The sequence below is a fragment of the Bufo gargarizans genome, chromosome 11, assembly GCF_014858855.1.
Source record: "Bufo gargarizans isolate SCDJY-AF-19 chromosome 11, ASM1485885v1, whole genome shotgun sequence".
Taxonomy (NCBI): domain Eukaryota; kingdom Metazoa; phylum Chordata; class Amphibia; order Anura; family Bufonidae; genus Bufo; species Bufo gargarizans.
Genome location: NC_058090.1, coordinates 26,812,920 through 26,825,279, shown reverse-complemented (window position 1 = coordinate 26,825,279; position 12,360 = coordinate 26,812,920). Strand labels below are relative to the sequence as shown.

The window sequence follows — 12,360 nt, the reverse complement described above, 5'->3', positions numbered from 1 at the left end:
TCTTTACTTTTCATGACATCTTATTCTCTTCGGAATGTAAAACCTACAGGTTACGATACAGGTTCATATTAATCCCTCAGATTCATATACAGAATGTAATAAATAAAAAAAATCTGCTTTATGGTTTAATTTATTGAACTAATGCACTACTGAATATTTGCAATGAGAAGCACATTGCCTGTGAGAGGAGAGAGCCATCATGGCGCTTACACTGGATTCTATAGGCCAGAATGGAATACTATGTCAGGAATATATCCGGGCCTTTACTACTGCTGTGTGAATGTAATTCTATAATATAGTGATACATACATGTATATACATCATGCTTTAGGGGTTATACCAATATATTTTGACTACTGGACCATGGCTGGGGTCAGGGGTGCACCTAGGCTCTCTGCTGCCTGAGGCGGAAACTGAAATGGTGCCCCCCTCTCCCCAATGTTAATTTCTTAACATAACCCCTTCCCTTCAGCCTTATGGCCCTTCGGCTGCCCCTACCTGGTAGTGCCCGAGTCGATCGCCTCACCAGGTCTCATTGGTAGTGCATCCCTGGGTGGGGGTCAAAGCAAATGTAATCACAGACCTGAAAAATACCCAAACCTAGTAATAGAGGTGATTCATGGTGGGAGTCCTCTCTATGCTGCTGAATGATCCATTTAGAGGTACTGTAGCCCAATGAAATATTTGACTTTGCAGAATTTTAGGAACCGTCGCCATGCCAACTGTTGTGAAACTACAACTCCCAGCATGCATACTTCCTTTGCTTCTCACAGAAATAAATGCTGGGAATCGTAGTTTCACAACAGCTAGAGTGCCAGAGGTTGCTGACCCCTCATTTAGAAGAAAACTCCTCCACAATGGATGGAAAGGGTGATAACCTTTGCATTAACTGTTGTATACTCTAGTCCCGGCATCCTCAAACTGCGGCCCTCCAGCTGTTGCAAAACTACAACTCCCAGCGTGCACGAACAGCCTACAGCTATCAGCCTACAGAAGGGCATTGTGGGAGTTGTAGTTTTACAACAGCTGGAGGGTTTGAGGCAGTTTGAGGATGCCTGCTCTAGTCACATTCAAAGCTGCATATAAAATACTGCCGTTATTCTGTACTGAGGAGAAGTGCATTTTGGGAACAGCTGGTGGAAACAAACTGCAGTTAACTCTCTTTGTCACGAAGTGGCAAACAAATTAAAAAAAGTAGTATTGTGGATGCAGCTCTTGCTGGGACTGGAGTATGAGTCTTTGTAAAGTCATTATCAAGATAATTAAAATCTAAAGATTTGTCTTAGGCAATAATCCGATATGTTATTATACAGTAGCATTCCTCTAATCTGGTTTCCTAACAGGTGCCGGATTATCCAATGTCCTAGAATAATACCACATAGAAAGTATTGGGGGGAATTTTCTGTAATCTGCCAAATTTGGGGCAGAAACTAACTGTTTTCTGCCATAAATTATGACAAATCTGCCCCCGAAGTGCTGTGAGCAGCAACAATTCACACAATTTACTTGAGGTGCAGAATTTGGAAGAAATGGCTGCGTCTCCTTCCCCTGATTTCTTATGTCAATTGAAAGGGTGTTACAGACTGTTGAAGCGCCCCCTGCTGGCTGCACCTTGCATGTTCCAGACACGCGTGCACTTTCTCATGATCCTGCTGTGTATGTACATAGGATGTAAATGATTGAATTGTACAGTTTTCTTCTGTAAATAAATGTCAGATTATTCTACGCTCCTGCTCGCTGACCCTTCCCCGGGACACGGCCAAATCGGCTCAAGCCAAAACTCAGCGCAACAGTGGTGCTACATACTACGTCCATATTGTATCATGATGAGCACTGCAGGGGTTTTGCTACAGTGTAACAGTCCTCTGCGTCTCGTATCTATAGCCAGTAAATGCTGTTCGCCGACTGATGGTTCTATGTTCATTTGGGTCTTTCTGTGTATTCCGCATTGTAATGAATGTATGGAGAACGCCTTTGTAACGTGGAAATAAATGTGTGGTTTCTGATACTTTGCATTTGTTTTCCTTGCTTCCAGCATCAGCATAAATATGCTTAAAGGGGAGCTGTCCCCTCTCCGGTCTGTTTTAGTAACTTCTTGCACTCCCTATGTAATAACAGTTATGGAGCATATATTTTAAATGCTGTTCCTCTATTATAGCTACTGAAAGTTATGAATGCATTGACAGCTGGCTGCAATAAAGATCCAGATGGGTGTTACCCCTGCACAGTCTGAGGTTGGCAGCACTGCAGTTTTCTTTCCGTCATGGGATGCGGAGCAGGACGGATCTGTCATGACCCACAATGCAAGTCAATGGGGACGGACCCATTTTCTCTGACACAATAGAAAACGGATCCGTCCTCCATTGGCTTTCAATAGTGTTCATGACGGATCCGTCTTGGCTATGTTAAAGATAATACAACCGGATCCGTTCATAACGGATGCAGACGGTTGTATTATCAGTAACGGAAGTGTTTTTGCTGAACCCTGCAGGATCTAGCAAAAACCCTAGTGTGAAAGTAGCCTAACCCAGGATGACCAGGGCTCATTCACATGACCGTATGAATGAGTCTGCATCGGTTGTGCAATTTTGGGTGTGGACACATTCATTTCAATGGGGCCACAAAAGATGCGGACAGTACACAGTGTGCTGTCCGCATCCGTAGTTCCGTTCCGTGGCCCCGCATAAAAAAAAAAAAAAAAAAAAAAAAAAGACCATGTCCTATTTTTGTCCACCATTACGGACAAGAATAGGCATTTTCTATGATAGTGGTGGCCATGTGCGGTCTGCAAATTGCGGAACGCGCAAGGGCCAGTATCTGTGTTTTGCAGATCCGCAATTTGCAGACCGCAAAAGACTACGAAGTGTAAGGCTACATTCACACGACCGAACAGTACTGTGCTACTTTCTCCATTCACATTACTAGTTCCAGCACCCCAGCTGATCGTGGGGGTGCGGGAAATCGGACCCTCATCAATTGGATATTAATGACCTACCCTGGGGACAGGCTAAACAAAATCGACGGCAGCATATCCTTATTCTTTATTCAAGTTGGGTCCATAAAAATGTACAAAGAGTGCCAAAGAGTGCACCATTTTGAATACATTGTAGTCTTTTTCAAGCTTGAGAAAGACTTAGTCGAAACATTGCACTATCTTTGGCACTTTTTGTACATTTTTATGGACCTTAATTTGAATAAAGAATAAGGTCATCAACATCAAGCCTGAAAAACACCTTTAAAATTAAAAAGGGAGAGAAAGATCAGATTGTTGAATTGCAGCAGGCCCGACTGTGTTTTCAAGGAAGATAAGCGGCTGCAGACGTGCCTGGCAGTGGCTTATTCCTCACCCCCTACTGTGAGTGCATGCTCTGATGAGCCCCATGGGAGATCTCCGGAGAAATAGATACCAGCTGCATAAGTGATCGACTGAAAAGTGAAGAAGCTGTATGGCCACCTTAAAGGGGCATTTCACTCCCAAAAGTCAAACCCTCACTAATCTTGAGAAGTAAGAAGAGACGGCATGGCTGATTCGGTGCTGCACAGGAGGCTGCAGCATGGCCCCATTCACTTGAAATGCACCACACGGCAGCTCTCTGTCCGGCTGGGTGGCATGGGCACCACTATGCAGAGAAAAACCGCGAAGGAGCTGTAGCGCTATACCATCACTGTGGCTCCTTTATTTGTAGGATCCATGGGGGACCCAAAGGTCTAATGCACCACCTATCATAGAGTGATAGCCTATCCCTGAGATTATAGGGTAACAGCCGGATGGCGCTAAACTGTTTTCCTTCCCCCATGAACCAGTTCCGTATGTGACTGGAGAGCAACAAATACCTAAAAACTGACTAAGGCCTCATGCACACGACCGTATTCGTATTTCGGTCCGTAAAATATGGATGCCTTTCATATGCGGTCTGCATTTTTCTTTCTCTAATGCCGAATGCACACGGCCGTGAGCGGGCTGGATTCCTGCTGAGAGCAGGAGCGCACGGCGTCGTTGGTTGCTATGACGCCGTGCGCTTCCTGCTGCTGCCGCAGTACAGTAATACACTATTACTGTACTGTAATACATTCTCAGCAGGAATCCAGCCCGTGGTTCCACGGACCACTCACAGCCGTGTGCTATTCGGCCTAACCCTGATCATTAGAAACGGATAGCCTACAATTAGAAACGGATTCATCTACAATGCAGACCAGAATAGGACATGTTCTATAATTTGGAGAACGGACATATGGATGCCGACTGGGAACTTAAAGTTGCCCCGTTTTGTAGTCTGATCCAAATTGATGGAAGGCAGGGCCAGCAATACTATATTGAGGCACATTACCTACCCCAACAGAGCCAAATACCACAGTCCATCACAAAATATATCTCCAACTGGCTGGCCGTGAGGAGGGCCCATGTGGCCCATCGGTAAATTTTCCTGTAAGGTCTATGGCCAATCCACCCCTGCACGAATGACGTCCACACGCTGTCAGTTTTTTTTTTGTTTTTTTGTAGACTCATAGAAACTTGAAATCGCCAAAAAATGTGGAACAGACACAGATGCAAAATACGGTCGTGTGCATGAGCACTAAAACGGGCACCATATCCTGTAACTACTTTCACACTCACGTTTTGTGCGGATCCGTTCAGATAATACAACTGTCTGCATCCGTTCAGAACGGATCAGTTTGTATCATCTTTATCTTCGATTGTGTCAGTGAATTGACTTACATTGTGTGCCAGGACGGATCCGTTTGGCTCAGTTTCATCAGATGGACACCAAAACGCTGCAAGCAGCGTTTTGGTGTTCGCCTCCAAAGCGGAATGGAGACGGAACGGAGGCAAACGGATGCATTCTGAGCGGATTCTTTTACATTCAGAATGCATTAGGGCAAAACTGATCCGTTTTGGGCCGCTTGTGAGAGGAGCCCTGAACGGATCTCAGAAACAGAAAGCCAAAACGCCACTAGGAAAGTAGACTAAATTCTTCTACACTTACTTCTGACATATAGAAACATGGTCGACATCTCCAGTAGATTGCTCTGCCTAGTGGAATCCTCACATGGTTGCATCATTCGGTCAGGTCAGAACTTGTGGCTGGGGAGGAGGCCGATCTCACTTAATACCCTGCCCGATGCTGTTTACAGAAGTACTACATAACGCAGCTGTCCGAAATGGACAGACGGGAGCCGTCTGCAAGGCCCACATAATAAACAAACCAAACACAGTAAAGATGTTACCCTCATCATTTGTTAATGTTGTTTACTCAGTTCCTAGGAAAGAGACGTGGCTATGGTCCCTCTTATTCCCTGTCAGCTATGGGGGTTTCAGACCAGCACAGTTTTTATTTTGGGTCGGCTCTACAATGCTGTAAGACCGTGTTTTGGCCAGGATTTGCAGTGTATGCTTTGCTTATAAGCCCCTGGTCCGAACGTCAAACGTATCCATAAGCCCCTATTTATCTGATGTCTACAACTACGCTGTTCTATACAGAAGCATCCAGTAAGATGATTTTTTGTTTGTTTTTGTTTTTTAACATGGGACTCTATAAGCGAGAGCTATGTCCGAAAACCCTTCCGACATACACTGCAAACTGCAGTATGAAAGTACCCTAATACTGGAGCAAAAATGTCTGAACAAAGCCTTAGGCCTGATTCACTTTAAAGCATTTTCTGTCCATGTGCTGCACCTACAAAGCACCCGGATGCATGAAGGCTGGGGCTACATGGTGACATGTCGCACGACAGCAATTTTAGGGCTGTGATTGTCTCTTAAAACACAGTCAAATTTGAAAAAGTCTCTGGCAAGCTGCACACGACTTCCATTATGGTCGATGATGGCAAAGTCGTGTGCAACCAAGAATCCAACAGTCTTGTCTTGTATTTTTTGCAGCTCCCATATCATGACCCCATTGACAGCCATTAGATGTGAAACCTCAATGCAGTACTATGGAACGGACGGCACACCGTTTTCTGTTCGCGTCTTTTTGCAGACTCACTGAAGTGAATGGGTCCGCATCCAATCCGCATTTTTTGCAGAAATGCAGTCATGTGAAAGGGGCCTTAGGGTACTAAGCGTTTTTCTTTTCCGGCATAGAGTTCCGTCCTCGGGGCTCTATACCGGAAAAGAACGGATCAGTTTTATCCCCATGCATTCTGAATGGAGAGCAATCCGTTCAGTTTGCATCAGGATGTCTTAAGTTCAGTCTTTTTGACTGATCAGGCAAAAGATAAAACCGTAGCATGCTGCGGTTTTATTTCCGGCGAAAAAAACTGAAGACTTGCATAAAATGCCGGATCTGGCATTTTTCCCCATAGGAATGTATTAGTGCCGGATCCGGCAGTCAGTATACCGGAATGCGCAGACCGGTAAAAATGTGAAAAAAGATACAAGACGTATCCGTCTGTCCGCATGACAAGCGGAGAGACAGATCTGTTCTTACAATGCATTTGTGAGATGGATCCGCAATCCGGATGCGTCTCACAAATGCTTTCAGTCACATGCAGATCAGCGGATCCGGTGGGCAGTTAAGACGACGGAACTGCTTGTCGGATCACACTGCTGCAAGTGTGAAAGTAGCCTTAGTGGTTCAATTCACACTTCTTTTTTCTGGAACGCACCAAAGTCATGCACCATTGTCTGTTTCTGTCTCAAGCTCATCCATGAATATTTAGATGCAGCATATCCATGTTTTGCAGATGAAAATCAGAAGGGACGTCTGAATCTAGTTTCACATCAGCGTGTTCAGTCCAGGAAGCACAAAAGGAAGCGAAGCGAGATTCAGATGCTTAATCCGAAGTCGATTCGTTCAAAACATCTCTGTATAGTATTAGAATGTATGGGCTTCCAGGAGCCGAAGTTAGTTATTGACGAAGTTGTGCGTGATTTCGTTGAATAACTTCAGTAGTTGATTTTTAAAGTGGAAAACCGCTTAACAACGTGAAAGCGAACTCGGCTTCGGTTCCGACTAGTACCTCGGAACTAAAGCAGAGTTCGGTTCCAAGGTTTTCCACGTTAAAAATCTATTATCTAAGTTATTCAACAGCGACTTCGTTAATAACTAATTTTGTCTCATCGGAGCCCATACATTCTAATACTGTACGGAGTCGGATCTCCGTACAATACTATTCCAAAGTTTTGAACAAAGCGACTTTGGATTAAGCATCCGAAGCTCAATTCTAAATACAATCTGTGCTGCGGTATCACTGGATACGTTGAGAGATTCCCCATACTGGAGTCTGGAGAAGACTGGCCCAACGCCTTGGAAGAGCTATATCAGACATACAGTGTTAGCGGTCACCCAGCTTTCCCAGGTACATTAAATACACATAATGAAACGTGAATGGAAGGTATTGAAGCACTTACGATTTAGCAGACATAGGGGGTAATTTATATATTAGGCGCATTTCTGGCACCGATTTCAGCGCAATGGTTAGTTGCACCACAATCTGCGACTTTCCTCCGCTCACTCCAGGTCTAAAAAAAAAGTGGGTAGGGAAGGCGCAGGGAGGCTCATTCACCACTTTCTACACCTGTTTTAGGCGTAGAAAATGGTCTAAACGTAAGACAGCAAGGAAGCGGACTTACATTTAGAAGCAGCGGTGGATCTGCCGACTCCTCTTCATAACTTCGGCGGATCCACCGCCAGATATAGGGGTTATTAAAACCGATGTCTAAAATGCCGGTCTTAATAAATGACCCCCATAGTTGGGATAACAGGGGATACTACATTGCAGAGCCAGATACCAGAACGGAGGATGAGGAATGGAGAAAACTGTGTCATGCAGAGAAGAAACACTCTAGTTCTTCATCTGAAGCCGGCGGTCCATGAGTATATGGGGCAGCGGAAACCCCTCTCCCCAGAAGACTGACTCATTCTGGAGACCAGACAGAAATGTTACACAAGAGCTTACACCCAACAGCTCTCCCCCAGTAATAACCGCATGGATTGGAATGAGTTACATGGCATTCACCCTACGTCCGGTGTAGGGGTGAGCAAATGAATTTGCCTCAGTCTTCACCTATGAGGAGCTGTGCGCACCTGCCTGTCGACTGTCAGGGCCGGACACCTAGCTCAGCCCTGATGATCTGGGCCTTGTGCCGCTGCTCTGAGTAGTGACGCCGGTACTGAACCTCAAATTAGTCTTCAGGAGCAGCGACTGCACTTGCACCGCTACCCAGCAGTGTTTTGTGGCGCATGCGCAGTTGCTTCCCTCAAAGACGAATTTGAGCTCTGGATTGTCAGGGCCAGCCCTGTCAATCAACAGGCAGGTGGGCGCGTCTTCACCTCACCGGTGAAGAACTCCTGCTAATGAGATGAATCGATTCGTTAGAATCGAGTCGCTGATCCCTAATCCAGGGCTAATTACTATTGATTCTGTGAAGATAGACCCAGGCCATACAGTCAGCTACATAGACCAGAGCGGAGACGCTGCGTCACGACTCTATGAGACCAGACCCTCCGGTAATTTCATAGTGCAGTCACACAGCACTTCATCTGCTTCATCTTACCATTTGCCTGGACACTTCTATACAGCTCCCAGTCTATAGGGAACCTTAATAAATACAGGAGCCATTAATTCTGGATGAATTTCCGTCCTCTCCAACCAGATGCCCTAATTGTGTAAATTAAATGCAGGCTGCGTCTCCGAGACACCGGAGTTATACAGATGCGTAACAGGCCATACATTATATATTAACCTCTTATGTATGCCACAAAACCGTGTAACTGCACAGCAAAATCCAAACCGACCTAAGAGCTTGCATTCTAGCAGGACGGGTTTAAAACAAGTAAAATATTGTTAGAGGTCGAGGAGCTGTTACAAGAGTTGAGCATTTTGCAAATGTTTTACTCATTTTGCACCACATTTAGGATGCATTCACATAACCGTATCCATTTTGCGGTCTTCAAATCACGGACCTGTAAAATACAGATGCGTTCCACGTGCATCCTATACTTTTCACACAGAAAAATGCCTATTCTTCTACGCAAACAAAAAAAGGTATGGGAGCACAATATTTCACATACAAACAATAAAAGAAACAGAGATAAGGATCACTAACTTAAAATGGTATTATACCTACTATAAATGAAGAAACTAGAAGCTCTTTGCGCATTCTAAGCAGAGTATATATGTAGCTGGTTCCTACACTGCCCTCAATATTGTAGGGTTAGGCTACTTAGGCCGCAATTCCGAACACGGAAAAAATTGAACATGTCCTATTCTTGTCCGCACTTTCTTTGAGTATGCCGGCGATGTGCGGTCCGCAAAATGCGGAACGCACATCGCTGATGTCCGTGTTTTGCGGATCCGCAAAACACACACGGACATGTGAATGGACCCTTAGGCTACTTTCACACTTGCGGCAGAGAGCCCTGTCAGCCAATCACTGGCTGAGCTGGTGACCACTGAGACTAGAGACTGGCTGAGCAGACAAGCCAAGCCATTTCCCGTGTGTCAAGCCAGGGACTGGGAAGTGGAGCAACGGGGACCACAGCAGAGTTGGAAAGGCGGCGGTGGGTGATCAATGAGGGTATTGATTTTGTTTTTTGTTTTTCAATTTATAACCCATTCTGCCAGTTTTTATTTATTCCCCTGGAAAACGCCTTTAAGAGGCCTGTGACATTTGATAAATTTGGCGCTTCTTACTTCAGCACGCTCCTCATTAAGACTGTTGTATGAAAGCTAAGGATTGTAATCTATAGTCTATCTACAGAAAACCAATTAAACCAGTGACAAAACTATAATTTCCAGCATTCCAAATGGTAGCGTCTACATTCTCCAACTAGGAGATTTTATCTTAGAATTTCCAAGTCATGATTCCGCAACCTAGAAAAGCCAATAATGGAGGGACGGTCCAGGAGGAATAAACAATCTCACTTCCTGGGGATGCCTTTGTATATCTTATTAGCTCTCACTCCGGGTGTGTCACATAAACACATTGTTACTTACATCATAAGTCACCAGCTGATCCTTATAGGACACTGAAGAAAGTGTGAAGATACACCCACCCCTCCCCCTCCTCACAACTACACCCAAACAGATTCAAGGGATCAAAGGCCGGTGTCATCTAAATTTTTTTTTTTTACTAATTAAAACCAGATATCAACACATAGTCCTTTTTCTGATTGTAGGTATTATTATTGTATTTTCTGTATGTTATGGGGATGACTATCTTACCTGAGCTTCTAACAGCATTCAGGGATATGCTTTACAGTAGCCACATGGACCATAGGCCACAATAGACGGTAAATGTTCACTGACTTCTTTCTGAGAGTGTAGTGGGCATGCTCTATGACCCTTGCAGAGGTCACTGCGCAGGGAGGTAGAGGAGGTGGGCTATGACCATCACCTGTTGTGTCATCTCTCTATATACAGTATTTTTCGCCCTATAAGACGCATTCTTGTGTCAGTGTGTCTTATGGGGCGAACACTAATGAGCGCTTCCATTATGGATGTGAGGAGCGGCGACCACCGGAGGAGAAGAGGTAAGTTGATTATTATTATTTTTTTTCATCTGATCTGAGCATGGGGGTCTGATCTGAGATCTGATTTGGGGACTTATGGAGGTCTGTCTCAGAGACTTATTGAGGCTTGATCTGAGGTCTGATTGGGGGTCATTCACATGGAAATCTGATCTAAAGTCTCATTGGGGGACTTATTGTAGTCTAATCTGAGGTCCGATTGGGGGTCATACACATGGAGGTCTAATCTGAGGGTCTGATTGGGGCAGTTATTAACATTGGAGGTCTGTTCTGAGGTCTGATTAACATTGGTGGTCTGAGCTGAGGTCTTTTTTTCTTATTTTACTCCTGTAAAACCTAGGTGCGTCTTATGGGCAGGTGCATCTTATAGGGCAAAAAATACGAGTATATATTTTGCCTGTCGCGGTAATCCTGCCTGTGATGATAATGAGACGACTGCTGAGAAGTCACCTCTACAGAACAGGAAGTGTCAGCCTATTATAAGGCTCAGGGGCTGGAGTGAAAAGTGCAAGATTTTAGGATATTTTAGAAATATAGAAGATGACATTTACAATTAAAAGTATGACCAAAAATTTGCTAAAAACATTTTTAACATAAATTAAACGTGAATGGGATTCTTTCCGCATTTTTTGAAAACACTAATGTCAGGTGCCACGAGTGCCCCCCCTCCTTCCCCAACATTTGAGTGGGGTTTCCAGAACCAGAAAAAATTGTGTCCAACACGTTCGGGAAATTCAGGATCGCTGATGATTTTTTATTCCGGATCACCAGTCCCTCACATATCAATGATTGCAGAGCACTTCAATAAACTTTCTGACGTCACAGTCAATTCCAATAAATCAGAAGTATTAAAGGAGACTTAGAAATTGATGGCTTGTCCTTGGGATAGGTCATCCATATCAGATCGGTTTGGGTCTGACAGCTGGCATCCCACCGATCAATTGTTTTGGGCAGCTGCTGGCACTGAAAACGATACAGTGGGCAGAGGGTTCTGTGTACCGTGTAGTTTCTGATGCCAGTGTATTGCAGCCCAGCTCCAATTCACTGCAGTAGCCCAGCACGGACACTACACAGTGGATGGAACCTTCTCCTTCCGGCTCCATCCACTGTATAGCCTCCCATGCTGGTGGCTGCCCAAAGCAGCTGATCAGTGGGGTCCATGATCTTATATTGATGACTTAAGGCCCCTTTCACACGGGCGAGTATTCCGCGCGGATGCGATGCGTGAGTTGAACGCATTGCACCCGCACTGAATCCTGACCAATTCATTTCTATGGGGCTGTGCACACGAGCGGTGATTTTCACGCATCACTTGTGCGTTGCATGAAAATCGCAGCATGCTCCTCTTTGTGCGTTTTTGACGTAACACAGGCCTCATAGAAATGAATGGGGTTGCGTGAAAATCGCATGCATCCGGAAGTGGTGCGATTTTCACACTTGGTTGCTAGGAGACGATCGGGTGGAGACCCGATCATTATTATGTTCCCTTATAACATGGTTATAAGGGAAAATAATAGCATTCTGAATACAGGACCTGTGGTGACGTCACTCCGGTCATCACATGATCCATAACCATGGTAAAAGATCATGTGATGACCGGAGTGACGTCACCACAGGTCCTGCTGCTGCACACAGCTAAGATGAAGACAGAAGAGATGCCGGGCTTCGCGATCAAGTGGATTAAGGTGAGTTAAATTATTTATTTTAAAAATTTAACCCCTCCAGCGCTATTTTACTATGCATTCTGTATTCAGAATGCTATTATTTCCCCTTATAACCATGTTATAAGGGAAAATAATACAATCTACAGAACACCGATCCCAAGCCCGAACTTTTGTGAAGAAGTTCGGGTTTGGGTACCAAACATGCGCGATTTTTCTCACGTGAG

At 44.8% G+C, this 12,360-nt stretch overlaps 1 protein-coding gene across 1 annotated transcript in view; it reads right to left on the bottom strand.

The window, feature by feature from the left end:
- Positions 1-12,360, bottom strand: part of DGLUCY (D-glutamate cyclase) — a 126,988-nt gene that overhangs the window by 12,962 nt on the left and 101,666 nt on the right. The window lies entirely within an intron of this gene.